Source organism: Rhynchophorus ferrugineus, unplaced genomic scaffold, assembly GCF_030347505.1.
Source record: "Rhynchophorus ferrugineus isolate W39M unplaced genomic scaffold, kcgeb_rfMv2 rfM8, whole genome shotgun sequence".
NCBI lineage: Eukaryota > Metazoa > Arthropoda > Insecta > Coleoptera > Curculionidae > Rhynchophorus > Rhynchophorus ferrugineus.
In genome coordinates, this window is record NW_027472587.1 from 837341 (window position 1) to 855941 (window position 18601).

The window sequence follows — 18601 nt, forward strand, 5'->3', positions numbered from 1 at the left end:
TGGATCAAAGACAGGAAAATACAAATGGTCCATGTCAATTTGGCATTCCAGCAAAAAGACAAAAATCTAATTATATCACTTGAGTGCTGCCCAATTCCTCAAACAGAATCAGCGATATACTACAGCGGCATACACTTAGTAGATTAAATTGAAAATATCACGTTAGCCAAAAGCTGAATAGATTAGATTTAAGATTAAACAAATATACTGGTTAACCGGAAGTTACTCCCAATATAACTTCGATCAAAGGGATTTATTTATCAATAACAAGGTGTATTTGGATTTATGTTATGCAAATATGGAGTAACATTAAGATATCGACTAGTAACCCAGCATTGCCAAAACAATGTTCTTCAATGAATAACCTGTTCTGACAGCTACTGAATCAATAAAGAACTGCACGATGACCTCGAAATCAAATGGATCCTTGAAGTTATTAAGGATTAATTAAAATATTAAAGATAACCATGTGTATGTGAATAAAATGTATAGATAAAATACAGCAATAAGTTACTAGATAATCATAGCAGAACAATAATAAAAATTTATTAAACAAAAAATATTATAATTATATATGAAAATGCAATATAAAACTGTTAGCATAATATATAAACTAGAAAAGAAATCCGTCATATTTTGATGCTTATATAACGAAAATATTTCAAAAAGAAACTTAAAAGGCTCTTAAAATCTGAAAACATAACATCACATGAAAGTAAAGGAATGGATTAGTTAACTATTTAATTTGCCAGATAGCAGTATGTCCATTAACAACTATATTGCACCTTGGTGCATCAGAAACAATGGGTCTTATAGTAATCAAGACAAGAGTTGCAAAAAGTCACGAGTAAAATGTAAAATTTTTAATGTGTTATATGATTAGGTAAGAGACGACATTAAATGTAACAAAATGTTTATTCTTCATAATAATCTGCTTGTCATTTTTTACTGAATATAGTAATTACCCAGTTTTTGAAATGACATGACAAAAATAAATCTCAAAGTTTTAATAAAACTAAAAAATAAGATAACAAAATGATTATATTACAATATATTTAATATTTGTTATATACGAACGCGTTTTTTCTATTAAAAATCATTCTATAATGCCTTAGGGTATTATTTATAACTAGAGTAGCTTTAAAAATGTTTAAAATGTTGTTCGGTTAGATCAAATTTGCTTAGAAATCAATCTAATATGTAATAATCGTTTCATATAATTTTAATTTCTTATTTGTTGGTGAGTTATTAGTTCCCACGTGGGAAAACCCAGTTTTTGAAATTAATAAATATAAAATAATTCTTGTAAGGTTATTATCAAAATCACACATTCATTCAAAAGTCTAGCTCTAGGGTATCTGATAGCTGTCCAGCATCTGATATCAGCTCTATATACTTGGCAGTTAAAAATATCCTATAAAGGCATACACTGACTACAGTGTCAGAAAAATATTATAAGGTAACTGTAAAGTTAACTCCTTAAACCCCCTCATTTACAGAAATCCATCTTTTTTATCAGTGATTCTAGCCTATTTGTAGACTAATATTAGATCGTCTTCTTTCTTATAGAGTCGGCAGATTGTAAATCTGCAATCATCATTCCAAGATTATAGAACATGAAGGTAAACATCAAAATACTAGAATTTAAAAAGCATTCGAGATATCCAATAATCAAAAGTGTGTGCGAATTTACACAGCAAGTAGTTTATAATTACCTGTTAACTGTCGCAGGAAAAACAATATTGTTATCTTCGGAAGCAGAATAATTTAAAATACAATCCATACTTTACTATAGCATATTTGAAAGATACTCCCACCTAAGATCTAAGATATTATACATCCATCAGTCAATGATAAATCCCATTAGCTTCACGGTGTAGACCGATCAGGTCAGGTTGCACTAAGACATCAAACTGGCTAGTAATCCATCGCTGCCAAAAGTAATTTCCTTCATTAATTATTAATATTTATTGCTAAAAAATCAATAAAGAACTGCCCCATGACTTTGAAATCAAGATTTCACAGTTGAATATGAGGAAAGAAGGTGGAACAGCAACGTGCAAGTAAAACAACTAATAGATAAAAAACAGGAAATCAGAAGATAGAAGCGAATGGAAATATATCAATGCTGCTACTGATTTTAATTTAAGTTATTTTATTTTAATTTTAATACGAGACATGTGAATGTGTTTATCCCACACTCCTTTTGTTTGTGAATTCATTCTTCAATGTTTAATTTTATAAGATATTTTATCACTTTTATGTTGATCTTCGCTAATTTATAGATACTAGTGATCACCCTGTGGTCGAAATTCCACTACAATGTATTAAATTAATCATGTTTCACTCATAATAGAGTACTAAAATTAGTTTTCACAGTATTTTCAATACAAGATCAGAAATGTATTTGATACATAACATTACTTAAAACAATGAATGTCTGTGTGTATTAAAATATATTAAAATACATGCAAACTATCTCAAGAATTAACGAGTGTAAATTACTACGCATAACATACCAACATATCATAAGTACGATTATTTTCAGGACTTTCAGAACTTCAGAGCATCAAATCTAAGTATACATGATCTTTCTTTACTTTTGTGTTATAAATATAAGTATGGCATAAAAAATGAAGTAATACATGCGTGTATATTAAAACAAAGAATATATGAATAAAGCATATAGCATGTTTAGCTTTAACATGTATATTAAAATAATAACGAATAAAATTAAGTATTTTATTTTTTACAATTTAGAAATGTATAACAAATAAATGTTTTTACAATCATTAAATTAACTTTTGATTTTCCAAAACTTATAAAGTAAACAATCAAAATAATTGATACAAAGTTCAAAGAATAAAATATCATATAGTCACATATTTTATTGCATTAATCATTAAACACCTTTATCCTAATCAATGCTTTACAATGTTTACAAATATACTATTAATTCATAATTTTTTCTATTTGTCCTAGTGTTCATTCTATGCAAATTATGAGGCTCGTTTCATTTTAATTCTTGCATATTTTCATTACTTCATTTATATGTTCATATAGTCTTTATATTTTATCCATATTTCTCACCCAAAATATATATTACAAAAACAATACACACCAGGCAGATTAAAAGAATAATTTAATTTTAATCGAAGTCATCAAGTTTGTCTTCTATGGCTTTCATTTATATATTTCTTTCTACTTTGTCTTATATCCAACGTGGGGACCAACAACTCCCTACAAATAAGAAACTGAAATTCTATGAAACTGTTTTATAACTGTTAATATTTTATGCAACATTCATTTAAACTTTTGATGTACCAATTAACGTATTTATTACCTCCAATATTCGGTTACTGATTTGTTAAGAAATGTATTTACTAATGAAATCTGAATTTAATCAGAAGTCAATGCCACTAAAAATTAGAGAAAAATCTTAATAACCTTTAGAATTACCTCTAATACAATGATATACCATGTCTCCAGAATAATAATAATTAATAACAATCCGTAAGCAAGAACAATTTTTCTTTATTTTCTCTTTCTTTACCAAACGTCAAATTAAATCAAAAGCTGATTTCGAAAATCTAAATATCTTGTAAGCAAAGATCTCAAAAGATTCTTGTTATTTGTCTCGAATTTTTTTAAACTATATTGAGATGAAATTTTCACACATATCGGATTCTTCTTTCCCAACTGTGCATACCTTCGAATAAAGGGGGCACATTAATGTATTTTCTCTGTAAATAATGTAAAATATAACTTTGTATGACCATACTATTATTAATCGATTTTTATTCAAACTTGCCTTACTAACTCTTTACTAATTCCAAAAATGCGGGAATAACCGAAAATAACGCTACATTTTAAATAACTGCCTAAAATTAAGTAACTTGATTTAATAATCTTTTAACCAATCACTTTCTATTTTAATATCGTTTCAAATGTAAAAGACAAACACTTTTTAAAAGAACTTTAGCCCCAGCGAAGTTCGATCCTAGTACGTTATAGTCGGCGACCTAAACTCTTAGCCCGCAGGACTACCCCCTTGGTTTGTTTACGTATTTTGTTGCACCGATCTGACGGCTATTCCTGGTTGCTTGATTGAGGTGTTTTTCGTTTTATTGGATTTATTTTTAGCGCATATTACACAAAAGTATTAGGCCTAAAAAATTATTCCTGGATATTAGCTTTAAATTTCACACTTCCAGGTGCCCCCGTCTTCTTCAGTTGTTTGATTTCGCAACAAAACAGTATTGAAACACTAATCAATCAATATTTCATTCGCGACATAAGTGTCGCTTCTGCCACTAATTCGGTCTAATAATTCATTCAATCTGATGGGAATTAATCGGTTGACTGGTTGGTTTTCTTCTAATTCTATAATGTTTAAGAATATATCTGATGCGATGAAATCAATAATAGCGAACAAGTACTAGCCAGGAATAACAACTTATCAGCATATAAATATAGCATAGGCATCAACAAAAAAACTGAAGAAAAAACTGGAAAAACTGCAGCATTTTAAACTAGGTCCAGTTCAGTTCGAGTTAACACAACGGTGTTACACAACAGTTTGAGTATAATTAACTGTCAAAACCTGATATATCCTAGTGGGAGTGACTTTTTTATTATATAACAATATTGGAATAATAACAGCATCAATAAATATAACAACGGGTTAATCGGAAACCCTCGCGGATGCCTATTAACGGCACAAAAGCGCATTAGTGTCAGAAATCAAGGCGATCGTAACGTCAAAAATATTTTCGATGCGTTCCGAATACCGGAAAGCGTTACTTAATTTCTCGTGGATAATCCGTCATTGATCGATTGATCTACAGTTTCGTCAATAATATATAATGCACATTTTTCATATTTCATTGGCTCATCGTAATTGATGGATAGCTTTAATGGGCATCATTGTTATACCAGCCGTGCACACGTATAAAAAAGTTTTCTGGCTCATTCCGTCTAGCAAGAGGCGAATCCGTCTTGATAATCGCGAAGGTTGCCTTTGAAATATATTTTATTTATTACCGGATTGTTCAATAAGTACCGTGAACTCCCTCTACTCACCAACGGTAGAACTAAAAATTCGATACCATTTTAATTCTTAATAATTGTTCATTACCTAATTTAAATATGGACACAAACACAAGACTACAAATACAACCATAACGAAGTAGAGAATCTATCCAGACAGCACACACTAGTATCCATACCGAAGTGGTAATGGTTATTTGCTCAGCGACAGTCATCTTGATGAAAAAATTGATTTCTCGTAGAAATCCGAGTAGTCTGTCTATCTTTTCTCCTGTTAAGGAATTTCTATACAGTTTTGCAGCCCATATATGCAGCCAGCTCTAATCTGAGTCGTGGACACTCGTTTAGTGTATGGCACACTGAAATAAGGGCAAGGTGACAAAACTCACTGTGAGTGGGTGGGTTCGAAGTCATCAAGTGACCGTGCGAGAAACGACAGTGACCCAATCTCAGTCGATTCAAAGCTACCGCATGATGACGAAGGGAAGGATCGTGAAGAAAGGAGAAAAAGCTTTAACCTGAAAGACCCTGTTGTGGTTGATCTCCTGGGCCCAACGACATTGTACCTCACTCTTGATGAAATACGAAACGAATGGGACAAAGTGTCAGTATGGATACAAATATTTGGAATGGCGAGGGGAGAGGAGGCTGCCGATTGAGCCGCACTATCCACGCGCTCATTTCTTGATATGCCAACGTGAGAAGGGATCCACAGTAAACTTGTATTGATCCCATTCAGATAGAGGGTACAGATGATTGAGAGTGAATCGGTGCCCAGTGGATGGTTGAATTTCTGTCTCAGGGCACGTTCGAGGAAAATTCGGGAATCGGTAAGGATTACCCATTCTTTGAAACATTCTGTTGTAATGTAGGATAAAACTTTGAATATCGCAAAGCAGTCAATATTGAACCCTGTTCAGGGAGCTTGAAATTGAATGCCCGGTTATCCACCACAAAGGCACTACTGTGAGATTTGGAGCCATCGATATATATGTGCTTGAGACCAGGGTAAGAGTGTAGAAGTTGACAGAACTTTGACCGAATAAGGTAAGGACAATGTTCTCTCATTCAGTACTTGTTCACAAGCCCTTTACAAACTAGAATTGCTTACATTAGATCGAGTGTCAAAGAATGTACGAAATTATCGCAAGTTTTGAATTTACCAGGAAACACTGTCAGCTGCAAATATATGTGTATTCAAAAATATAAGAGAATATTTTAAAAAATTATAGAAAATTGCTCTTGATGTTGGATGTTGTGGGTTTTACAAGTTGTTTCCATGCTTCTTCTGCAACTTTTTTAAAGTTAAAACTTAGTTTTTCATTTAGTTATAGATTCAGTAAAAGACGAATCAAGATGGTAACCGGTATTGACGACAACATTTTTCCAACTAATTCGAAACAAAAAGGTCAAAGAAGGTTATCAATTATCGCCTAGTCTAACTAAACAATTTAACATTTAAGCCTAATTTAACATTTTTTTTTCAAATTTAAAAGCTTATGGCATTGAAATATAGGTATTAACTACAACTATCTAGCTAGTGATTTTTGCTTGATATTGCTTTTAAAGTCCAAATCTAAATTCAGTTTTAAACGAACTAGCATTTGATGGTTCCACTCCACATAGCCTCCACTACTGTGGCGCCGTTAGAGCACTTCGACGTTTTAATATTCACACAATATTTCTTGGTCCTTTGTCACAAATCGTTTAATTTCTTCGCTGACCGTTGATACCCTTAAATCTTTGTGGAGGTCTTCATTTTTAATATTCCATAGGACGTTGACAATACTGCGAAGAACTTTGTTTTAGTAATTTTGGATCATGTTGATATTGGATTTCTTTATGCAGCCCCATAGCTGTACAACGTAGGTCCACACTGGCTTCAAAATAACAATTTATTATATAGTGCTAATTCGGATTGTCGTCCAAACAACAACCACATCTCACATTTTCTCACGAGTTTTGCTCGTTTCTATTTAACATGTGCTTCCCACAGTTTGTTTGACAAGTGTGTGCAGTCATCAGCAGTCAAGCAATCAAGTTTGGTATGCCCAAGTATATTGTATACAGAATCAATTATCACTTAGAGTTTATTTCTTTGTATATGAAATTCTGTAAAGTTCGTGACATTTTTACCAGTTCACATTTAGGAATATCACTAGTATAGAATAAATACAATATCGATACAAGGATACTACCTTATAATACACCCACGTATATGGGTTATAAATCTGAATATTCGTCACCCTACCTTTTTTTGAAATACTAAAAGTATTTGAAATACTAATAATAAATTTTAAAAAACATATATACATTCCTTAAACGCTTATTGGACCTAGAAATATTATTAAAATATTTCCGAAAATTGGGAGAAAATACTTGTCTAATAAAGTTAAAAAATAATAATGTTAAAGAAGAAATAATGAAAAATAAAAAAGTAGCTACTAGCCTAATCAGAAACATAGTATATTAACGAGGACATGTCCAATGAACAGAGATAAATACAAAGGAAAGTAAGAAATATAACTAGTGAGAAAGAGACACACACACACACAGAGAGAGAGAGAGAGAGAGATAATAATTAAGAAAGGAAGAAGAATAAATGTTAGTACCTATTGTTGTATTTTTTAATTTTGAATTATTGCCTATTGAAGATTAATATAATGATATTTTCTTATGTAAACTAGATCTTTTTTTATAAATGTTTATATTCAATTCCTACAAAAGTTTATAGTAAGTTCCACTTGTCACGAATAGATGGTGCTACAAGAACCTATTAAATAACTTAGTAGTAATTGAGTGACTGATGTATAATCAGACCGCACAAACACCAATAACAATAATTAATATTACCATTACATATAGCAAATAGCTCCAAATCTATCCATGTTAATTGTGCGTTGTGACAAAATGAAAAAAACCTAATTGTATCACTTGACGGATTGCCGATTTCTCAAGTAGAATCAGCTAAATACCTCGAAATATATCTCGATGGTACTGGAAACATCATATTAGACTAAAAGCAGAGCAGATTAGACCTTAAGTCTAATCTTAATTAGTCGGAAGATACTCTCAACTTGACCTAAAATCAATGAGATTGGTTTATCAGTCAATCATAAAGCCAATTTTGACCTATGGGGTGCAATAAAATATCAAACGAACTAGTAATCCAAGGCACCCAAAACAGCGCTTCCTAAGTTCTACGGTTAATTATCAATACTTATCACTACATAACCAATCAAATGGATACACAAAGTGATCCACGATTTCGCCTTAAAATATGAATTAAAGTTGTTAAATCACAGCTACTGGACAACATGCAGGAAATTGAAAGATTGAAGCGAACCAAGGCACACGAACTTGTTTAGTGTATAAGTGTATTTTTAACTTTGGCTTAAGTAGATTAGTTTTATTTTAATTTAGAAAATACATACTGATGTACTGATCCCATACTCGCCTTGCTTGTGAATTAGTACAAGTACAACACAACAGCAGTGCTAAATTAATTTGTAAATTAAGATTGTACTAAGCTTATCTATCGTAAGATGTAATTAATGAAAAAAATCCATATAGCCACAACAGTACATAATAAATAGCTATTATACAAGCAAATATTGAAATATATATGTACAAACGGACTTCAATTATGGGGATGTTCCGCGAAAAGTTATATAAATACAAGTTTTCCATAACAAAGTCCAAAGAGAAATAATTTAGGGGCTCCAGATACCCCAGTGCTGATCACTTACGCCAAGACCTTCAGATACCGAATATCACTCAGAAAATAAGGAGAATCGTAAGGAAACATCCATTTTCATGTCAACTATTGGATAACACCACAACAGGATATAGTATCAAAAGAATCAAACCATTTGATCTTTGTAAGGTCCAAAGGTGCGTTTAATAGAAAACAGCAGTGTTAATACATAAATATTATTAGAGATAGGGCCGATGGGTCCTCCTAGATATATACTCTGACTTAAGTTATTGTAAAGGTAAATTGCTTTATAGCTTAGTCTGCTATATTAATATAATTGCTATATTATATATTGCTATACTAATTGCTTGCTATGCTAATTGCTATATTAATAGCTTAGTCGGCAACGACTAGTAACAATGTAAGAAAAAAAAATTTAAAAAGAAAGTAGAAGTTTTAGCTTTTATATTTATAGACTGTTACCTTGTCACATATAGTTCAGTCTTCTTGTACCAAGAACTTCTTCTTTTTACTCAAACTAATAAGCCATAAACCGAGAGACAGAGAGTAGCCCGAATAGAAAAAAAGAAGAAGAAAATAAACGAATAAAATGGGGCACAACTGAAACAATTGAAAAAATGTCACCCCGTTCGTAATTTAAAATAAAAAGAACGGTGTCCGGTCGTCGCTACGCCCGAGCCGTTAGTTCCGCTAGGACTGAATTGAACCCAAAGGGTTTCCAGAAATAATCAATATGCTGGTTTTATTTTCTGTCCAGAACGAAGCGGCCACAATAAACTGACGTCAACGGAATTAGAACGGCGCGAAGAGTAACTATGGTAGTTTTTATAGTCTAAATAGCGGTCATCAACTCGTGCACGAATTTGATAAATTTATCATTTTTAACCCCAACCACCTACATCATGACGATATTTCCAGACGGAAATGGACGATCGACAGTCAATTGAATAAAAACCTCGATACATTATCATGAATTAACGGATTTTCTAGGAACGTTTCAATAATGCAAAACCGTTTATAACTTAAAAGTCCAAAAGGAATGTGGTAAATAATTTTAAAGGCTAGGCTACTCACTACGGCTATTTTTGCATTCTAACAAAAGTTAAATGATCATGATGGTCAATAATAATTTGAGTATTCTTCACATTGCGAAACAGTGAATGTTTTACGTCATAAGATTGAAAAGGTCGTATAGATAGATAATATTATCTGAAACATATAAGATTGGGTACTTCCAAGTATTCTGATTATTTTGCCACTTTAAAAAGTCCACAACTTGTTCCCAACTTTCTGTCATCGATTTAATCATCGATCCATTTTCGCACTTCTTCAGTATTTCGAAACCATATGGCCAGACAAGCTATGCTTTATCGATCTGAACAAATGGTAATCAGAGGACGCCATGTCTGGCCAGTGCGCTGGGTGAGGCAGAATTTCCCATTCGAACTGCAGCAACAGTGTATCCTTCTCAACTTCTGTAACGTATGACCGAGCGTTGTCATGCAAGATGATTATTTTGCGTCTGTTATTCCCTATAGCCAGTCTTTTTTTTTTGTAAAAATATGTCATTCAATTAATATATTTAACGTCAGTAGACATCTGTAATATCAGTTTCATTCGGGTTTGATAGCTCATAGTACAATACAACTTACTATTTCCTCCATATAAACAACAACACTTTATAGACTTGAATATTTTGCTTCGATGTCAGCGTGGATAGCTCTCTTGGACTAATCCATGACTGTTTACAGTTTACGATTGTCGTAGTAAATAAACTTTTCATCGCAAATCGCCATAGGAAACCCTTCGTTTTTGCTTAAGGAGCAATGAAATCATGATCTTGAAATGGTCTCTTCATGTAGGCATCTGTAAACATTTAATTTATCAACTGCTAAATTGTCTGAAAGCTTTTTGAAAGTTTAAGCTGTTGGTCGTGCAGGTCATTCTTTCTTATTGACATCAAAATTATTTTTTATACTATTTAAATATTATCGTGAGTTTCTATAAGTGTTTCGCGGCTTCGGTAGCAGATTTCTTTAAATCAAATAACAAAATGATGATCAAAATAAGATTATGACTACTCCAAGAGTGTTGTCCGTATACACAAAATAACTTAATAATACTAAGTGGAAAACTGTTATTTCATGTATGTAAGTGACAAAACAGTCTAATTTAATAATACACTACACATTTAATTTTACGCTGATAGATATTCCTGATTACATGAACGAAACACATGAGTGAAAAATAAACTTTTCATATACTTCATATCTCTTAAATTAAAAAATCACCATAAAAGCACTTCTGAGCTGTTTTAGAGACACAAATTACATTTGTATTCTGCTATCATTCATCATTTTATGGTGTCCTCTTGTACTTCGCTATTTCTACGGTCCCATTAAATCAGTTTGTTATATTTTCACGGTTTCTTTATTTTTTTAGTCATCTTTCCAAATATGCGGAATTTTCCACTACTTGTTCAGACAATAGTCAAACCCACATAAATCCTGACGCCTCAAACGGTTTCTCTTCGTCGAGTTCCATTTTCAAGCCAGAGATATATCAGCAAGTGCCCAAAAGAGACGGTAGGAAAGGAGGTTCTAGTATACATGTATTCTCCAGATGATAGGCAGTCCTATATAACTCAAAATTATTTCTTCTAAAGACACTCTCGCGTACACATCAAGAATTTTCCCCCTCTAGGAAAAAAACAACTCACATTTTATATTTTCTATATTCTATCATTTCAATTTATGATGAATTTCTTTTTCCGATATTGGAACACCTGACAGCTAAGTCAATGTACAAATAATCTAGCTGTTAGTTATAAACGATAATAGTGAATTTCTTAGTATTTGTGTTGTAAATATTATAAAATGTTTTATTTTGCTTGAAGGAGTAAAATTTGTGGCATCAACATGCCAAATGTGTAGGTTTTTTTTATTAAATTTATGGTGAAATCCATGAGCTGTAGTGTACTCATATTCAATTGCAGTCTATCCAGTTGGTATAAACATACGTCATATAAATTTATGACGTCAAAACGTCACTATGTTCTGAGTTTTAGTGCAACAAAATTCTAGTTTAAATAAAATAATGAAACAAAAATTTTATCAAATATATATAGTTTAATTTAACATAGTACATCTAATGCATATACTATCAAATAATTTAGACTACAATTAATTATACAGCCTCAATAATTTATAGGTTAGAATTATTTTATTATATTTACATTGAACTATTTCCCACACCTCCCAGGATGTAGAGTTCTAGGCGCGATTTTTATGTAGTGATATCCCCTGGAGACTTAATGTACCTAATTAATAATTACATATCCAAATAGTGTTTTTTACTCTCATTAGAAAGCATATTTACCTTTTTACGTTTAATTCTTGTTTCATTCGTTGATGTGTTTCCTTATCAAGATATTTTGATATCACTGTATTTTTTATTTCTCCTGCTATTACATGTGGACACCATTCTTGATAAAAATAATCACTGAATTCTCTCGAATGCATTTGCCATATCTGTAAAACAGTTTGTATTTTTTCTCTCCTCGCATATGTATAATCTGAACAATTATACACATATCTAATGGACATAAATCTCTCACCCTCTTAGAATACGATTTCCTACAATATATAATTTCTTCTTCAATGTATCTGATCGAGGTCATCCAAACCAAAGGTGCTGTTAACCTTTCCTGTTTCCAATATATAGCACCATATCTGCAATGAATTATTAATAAATATTATGACTACCTTTTTCCATCAACTTTAGTTGTCTTAACACTATTTTTATAATCATCGTGCCTTGAGTAACCGTTGGGTATATTGGTCCAATTCTGAAATATCTACGTCTCATCTAAAAACACAAATTGAAATAATAATTTTTTGATTTGATTATATACTTTTAAGAATTGTTTCTTTTAAGCTAGATTTATTTTAAGAGCAATGTCTGAAAGGTCCATTAGACCTCTTTCATACTTTTCAGACTAACAGTTTCCTCTGAAATAATTAGGTTTCTTTTCGGTGAATCCAAGATTATGTTTTTCACTTTTGTAAGTATTTCGGTGACCATGTCCATACTAATATTCAAATACAGCTGCAACACGCTGAAATATTTTCAATAAGAACTGCAGCAAATTTTTACAGTAAAAATGCTTACCTTTCTAACGAATTGTATGACAAGCGGGGGTCTCCATTATCTAGTTCCCGTTCGAAGTAACTGATTAGAGAAGCAATCTGTTCTGCCTCGCATCGGCACTTTTAATCAGGGTAACAATAAGCAGCGATTTGAAATTTATCTAAACAAGCAAAGCGTTAAGACAACATTTGCCGGTTTATAACCTCTATTCACTATTGTTTTGAAGAATACGTTTGATAAACGGACGACTTTGACAGGCTGGTTCGGTTACATATACAAACGTATCAGACAGCATTGTATCTCTTTTTAACTAGAATAAAATGACAAGGAAAATATTGTCTGATTCTAAAACGAATTTACAAATGGCGATTACACATCAGCTTTGGATAGACTATATGTATATTACGAGAATATCATAGAACTAAACGTTGTTGAGTAGTCGTATCAAGATATTGATTTGTCACAAACTTCTAGGAGGAGCAAAAGAATATTTTGCAAAATAATAGCAGAGTTTCCTAGTGCAAATGCATCAGACGTCGCTTACAAGAAAATTGCCAAATACAGCAACTAATCGATTATTTGTAGATCCGACCACCTGGTAGATGTATTTCCACAGTTTAATGTATAAATGTTTTTAAAAATTAATAAAAACAATCTTTTGGTGTTATTAATTTTTTGGTGTTCATCTATTGGTTCATCCGTTAAATTAACAGAAATTAAAAAGCTTTCCTTTAAATTATCTTGATCTCTTATTATTTATTATTAGCTAATCCGCAAATTTAACACAGATTTCCTTTGTTATAAGAAAATAAAAATAACTAGAAGCTTATAGCATTCTGATACTAAAACTTAACATACCACTATAAGTTTCTATCCTGTGCATCTAAATGTCATTTTTCTATTTATCAATTTTCATTCAGAAATGTCTCGACATTTGCGGAAATAACAGTATCTACGTACCCAAATACTGATATTTGAATATAAATAATTTCCCATAGGTTTCTTTTTCTCTTTTGTGGGATCTGTTTCATCATAAATAAATTAGTTACGAAGAAGGAAACATATATCGCGAGGATTTCCACGTTCCTTTTACTTTTTTATCTTTCCAGTTAAGTTACTCTATGTTTAGTCGAGATCGTTCCTGGTTTTCTGTCTTGTTTTTTATCAATGTTGCATTATCAGTAATATTCGTTCTTTCAATGATCAAATTTCGATATTTTTATTAAAATTCTCCTATAAATTGAGGTTGAATAATAAATGATTTTGTTTTGATCCATTTTCAAAGTTTTAATTATAAGATTCAAAACATTTCTTTCTTTAAACTGGCTTGGTAGGTCAATAAAACCTGACAAGGTATAACTATCCCAATCAGGTTAGTAATCAGGCTGGTTATGACTTCGTTATGAATGTCTTTTGGGATAGTGTCTAAGGCGATCAATATTCAGTTGGTAGGTTTGAGCCAAAGACTCCATTTCGGAATTCAAACTAAATGTGGGTCCAAACCAGGCAAATTCTGCTTTTTAAAACATTCTCAAGAAAAATCAATAAAGATTATATGAATGATCTTTGATCACAACAAACGCTTATTCTTTTGTTATTAAAACTTACTGATCGATCTAGCTTATAAAATATAATTTATATATTGAAGGTTCAAAAGTATCACAATATTACATTTCTTTTAAAAAATTATATATTTTATATTATAAGTAATTCATATATAATTATCAATGTATTAATAGCGTAACCCAAAAATTTTCCTGCTTTTTAAGAATATGGCGCTTACTAAGAAATGTGAGGAAAGTTTTAATATATATACAATATGTACTACAAATTCATAAAATTAATAAATTAAAAAGCACCCATATAGAGGCAACCTCCAATACCTATGAATTCTGGCCATACAAGCAGACGATGTGGTCAGCTTTACTTTTTATATGGTATTCACTGTTCGTATTGTATATCCACATATAATTATTGAAACGCGTCAATTATATCAATTTTATACGAAAAGGAAATAAATGAAACTACAAATTAATGTGCCCGATCTATCTAACTATATATTAACTAAAATAGAAAGAACATATTAAAAAGAAACGAGCGGAACCTTAAGTGGAGCTCACAAATTGTGATGATTTCTTGGAAGAAAATTCAAATTATCACTCCATAAGAGATTTTTATTATATAAATAAATTTTGAAGCCAGCGTGGCCAAATGAATACACATTGAATTATAAGATATTTAATGAATTCAATATCTGAAGAACATTGACATCAGGCTAAAAGTAATTATTGCTATATAAATTATTGTAATCGACGTTTTACAGAATATGATTATTACTCTATTACAAAATGAACATTATTAACTACGAATAATAAAAATCGGTTCGACTAATATATAAAAATAATAAAAAACAACATTTATCCATGTTTCTTATTTGATATAATTATTATTTAGTTTATTAGCAATATCTCTTGATTGCTACATATTTAGTAATATGAAATGATTGAGTTATATATACTAGATTTTTGGAACACCAAAATCCAATATTCTCTTTCAAAAATGTCAATATGGATATGGTATTGTCTGTACCTTGATCCGCTAGTTTGTCTTCAATTATCTTCAAAATATCACTATGTCAATCCAAATTTCCATGGTGACTTCAGAGTCCAATATTCAATGGTTGAAAAACTGAACTACCGTACCGAACTACTGTCTAAACTCTAGTACACTATATTAGTTCATAACAATTTCAGGCCAACTTTGATAGCCTTACATCCTGAATTGACGCTTGTACCAGAAATCCGCATACCAGACCATTTTTCAACCTTGGATACTTCCTAAATAAAATATTTTATGGCTAGGTGTCTTTTAGCACCTTCAATGTACCTTTTCAGACCTTTCAGTTTAAGCTGCGATACTTTCACCCAAGCTACACTAAACTATAAAAGAAATGCTTCAAGTAGCTGAAGAACGATTGCCAATCCAACGTTAACCTGTCTTCTTTTCTTGATAAAATTATTTTTTTCTTAATTAATTTGATTCCTGTTAACTGAAGGAATTCCAACAATATTTCCCCGGAATCCCATCGACTGCACCATTTATGAAATATAAAGGGATTTTCCGAGTACATGTTTAGTAAATACATGTGTACGTGTGTATACTAGTATTTTTCGGATCTTCCTACATCCCTATGTTTAAAAGCGCATTCTTTAATTGCGGGTCTCTCCAGTATCATTCCAATCACTTATCGCATATTGTCTATTGAGGCTTTCTTCAAAACAGTGACATTTTAATGACAGACAGTGGCAATTCTTTTAAAATGTGAATTTTATCGCGGCCTACACTATATTTATACCTTTCCTATTATGGTATGTAATTTAAAAACAATAACTTGTACTCGTCAACTTATAATTTCGAAAATACCAAGAAAATTAATGAAGATCTCATCCCAACTTGGTTATTTTCACTAAACTGAACCCCTAACCAGACAGGGATACGTCTACACTCACCATAACATTGCCGAAAACAATATACATCTATTCTCTATCGTCATAACTATCGCAGTAACTCCTCCAAACTATCCCAACATTTGCATTAACCTAATTTATCCGAGCTTAACCGCAATCCTCGGCCGAACTTCCCGAAATTCCATTTCTGTCTTTGTCGGTTTATCGATAAGGAACCACGTCGAAAACGCTGAAGAAATTTACCGTCTAACCGCCACGATATGACAGTTCGACTGGAGCAGAGTTCAAAAAGTTTCCATCGAGGGAAAACGTTAAATAAAAGTTTCGGTGGATGTAGGTGAAACTATTCGGTGTGGCCTACATTTCTTCGCGCTCTCTCTCCACCAGAACCTCCGCCATAAATAAGTCAATCAACGGGAAACAAATATTTATCTCTCGGACAATTTTTCCGGTAAAGTTCTCCTATATTAAACGGAGATTGGTGTTTATCTCTTCGGGATTACGACGGGGGTATTGATTGTTATGAGGCAAAGGTAATAGGTACTAAACTTAATGAAGTAGTTCAAGGATTTTTATGAGCATAGCGTTCGTCGCTATTCGTCAATAAGTCATCTAAAATGAGTGATATCGATTTTTTATTGGGATAATGACCAATAAATTGGCGAATAACTGATCTGATTTTTGTTAAAAGAATGTTTGTATTTAAAATAATCGATTTTTAAAAAATCCTTAAAGGATTTTTAAGAATTCTACTGCTCTTCGGAAATATAGCTACTTGAGCAACACGAATACTATGCAATATTCTACACACAGAAACTACAGCTACAGTGATTACAGAACTCAACATTCTCTTGAGTAATACTGCTTCATCAAGAATAGTACAGCGGGTGCTGCGATTGCGAAACTGTTTATAATGGAAGCCAACGTTAAGCTGCGAAAGAAGTGGTGCAACGATCATAAAACCTGGAACTTGGTCATTGTATGGTCCTATGAATCATCGTTTACATTATTTCCTACAAACGCTTGGGTTTGTGTATGGAGAACCCCAAAAGAAAGCTACGATCCGAACTGCCAGTTTCCTACAATCAAGAATGGGAAGGTTCCGTTATGATTTGGGTCGCAATATTGTGGTATTCAGTTGGTCCTCTCATTTTCATCACTAACCAGATTACAAGGAATGATTAACTCGATGTCCTCAATGATGTACTCCTTACTATAACTAACATATTGCCCCCAAACACTACCAGATTCCAAGTTCAAAAAGGTTCAGTTATAATTTTTAGAGAATCAGAATATGATTAAACATCTTCCCTAGTCAACATAATCGGCAAACCTTAACATAATTCAACCATTATGGTCAGTTTTAAAGCAACGTATGAGGAGTATATTTCCATCTGCAACATTATTGACGCAATTTGCAGATGATTTGGTACATGAATGGGACAAAATTCCATTAAAAACTATTCAGACAATACAAATCTATTCCGCAAGAAATGTCAGCTATTTTAAAAGCAAACGGTAAAAAGTACTTTCTGCCATTTAAGTTTTAAACATCAAATCATGTTCATGAACGTAAATGTGCGGAATCAAAATGAAAATAGCAAAATAATCTAAGTTAAAATAGAAAATATTTTGAATGTTATTTTCTAATTTTAAATTATAAGGTTATCAACCTCATGCTAGTAAATACTGACACAAAAGAATCATCATGCGACCGAGCACTGTTGGCGTGACGACACCCGGAATGGAAACTATAATTGCTAATTCAGAAGGAAGAATTCTTTAAAGGAGTGGAAGAATAAAATAGTGGACTGAAAGTTAAATATTTTTTGATATGATCTATCAGGTTATCACTGAGCCAATTTGCTCGAAATGTTGTGAAAGCCTATTATATAAGTTCCTATTATTATATAGTAGTATATAATATTATATACTAGTAGTTCCAAGTATATAGTTCCAATGAACCTTACCATTTATATGAAATTCGAAAAAGATAAGAAAAAATTTAGGAAAAGGTAAAAGTATGTTCGAAATTCTCCTGATGATCATTGGGCATTCTTCGTGAACTGAATAAAGCCACAAGTATTGATTAATGTACAATGTACTGGCACACCAGTTACATTCTTAGATCTATTTGATCATATGAAATACATCTATGAGGTAATTTAACGTAGACTTCATTATGAAATAACAAAATAAAGTGTTAAAATACTACCAC

The 18601-nt window shown here is 31.8% G+C and overlaps 2 protein-coding genes across 7 annotated transcripts in view; one reads left to right on the top strand and one right to left on the bottom strand.

The window, feature by feature from the left end:
- The window catches only part of Fdl (fused lobes), a 219364-nt gene that overhangs the window by 139115 nt on the left and 61648 nt on the right, over positions 1–18601 (top strand). The window contains exon 1 of one of the 6 annotated variants that reach the window (XM_076412447.1): positions 753–868. The exons of the other annotated variants lie outside the window; for them this stretch is intronic. The gene's annotated coding sequence lies outside the window, so the exon portion shown is untranslated. Of the gene's footprint in view, positions 1–752; positions 869–18601 lie in introns of those variants that run through there. 6 annotated transcript variants of the gene reach the window in all.
- s-cup (spermiogenesis-related protein stanley-cup) overlaps positions 1–18601 on the bottom strand; it is a 106791-nt gene that overhangs the window by 19287 nt on the left and 68903 nt on the right. The gene's annotated exons all lie outside the window — the stretch shown is intronic.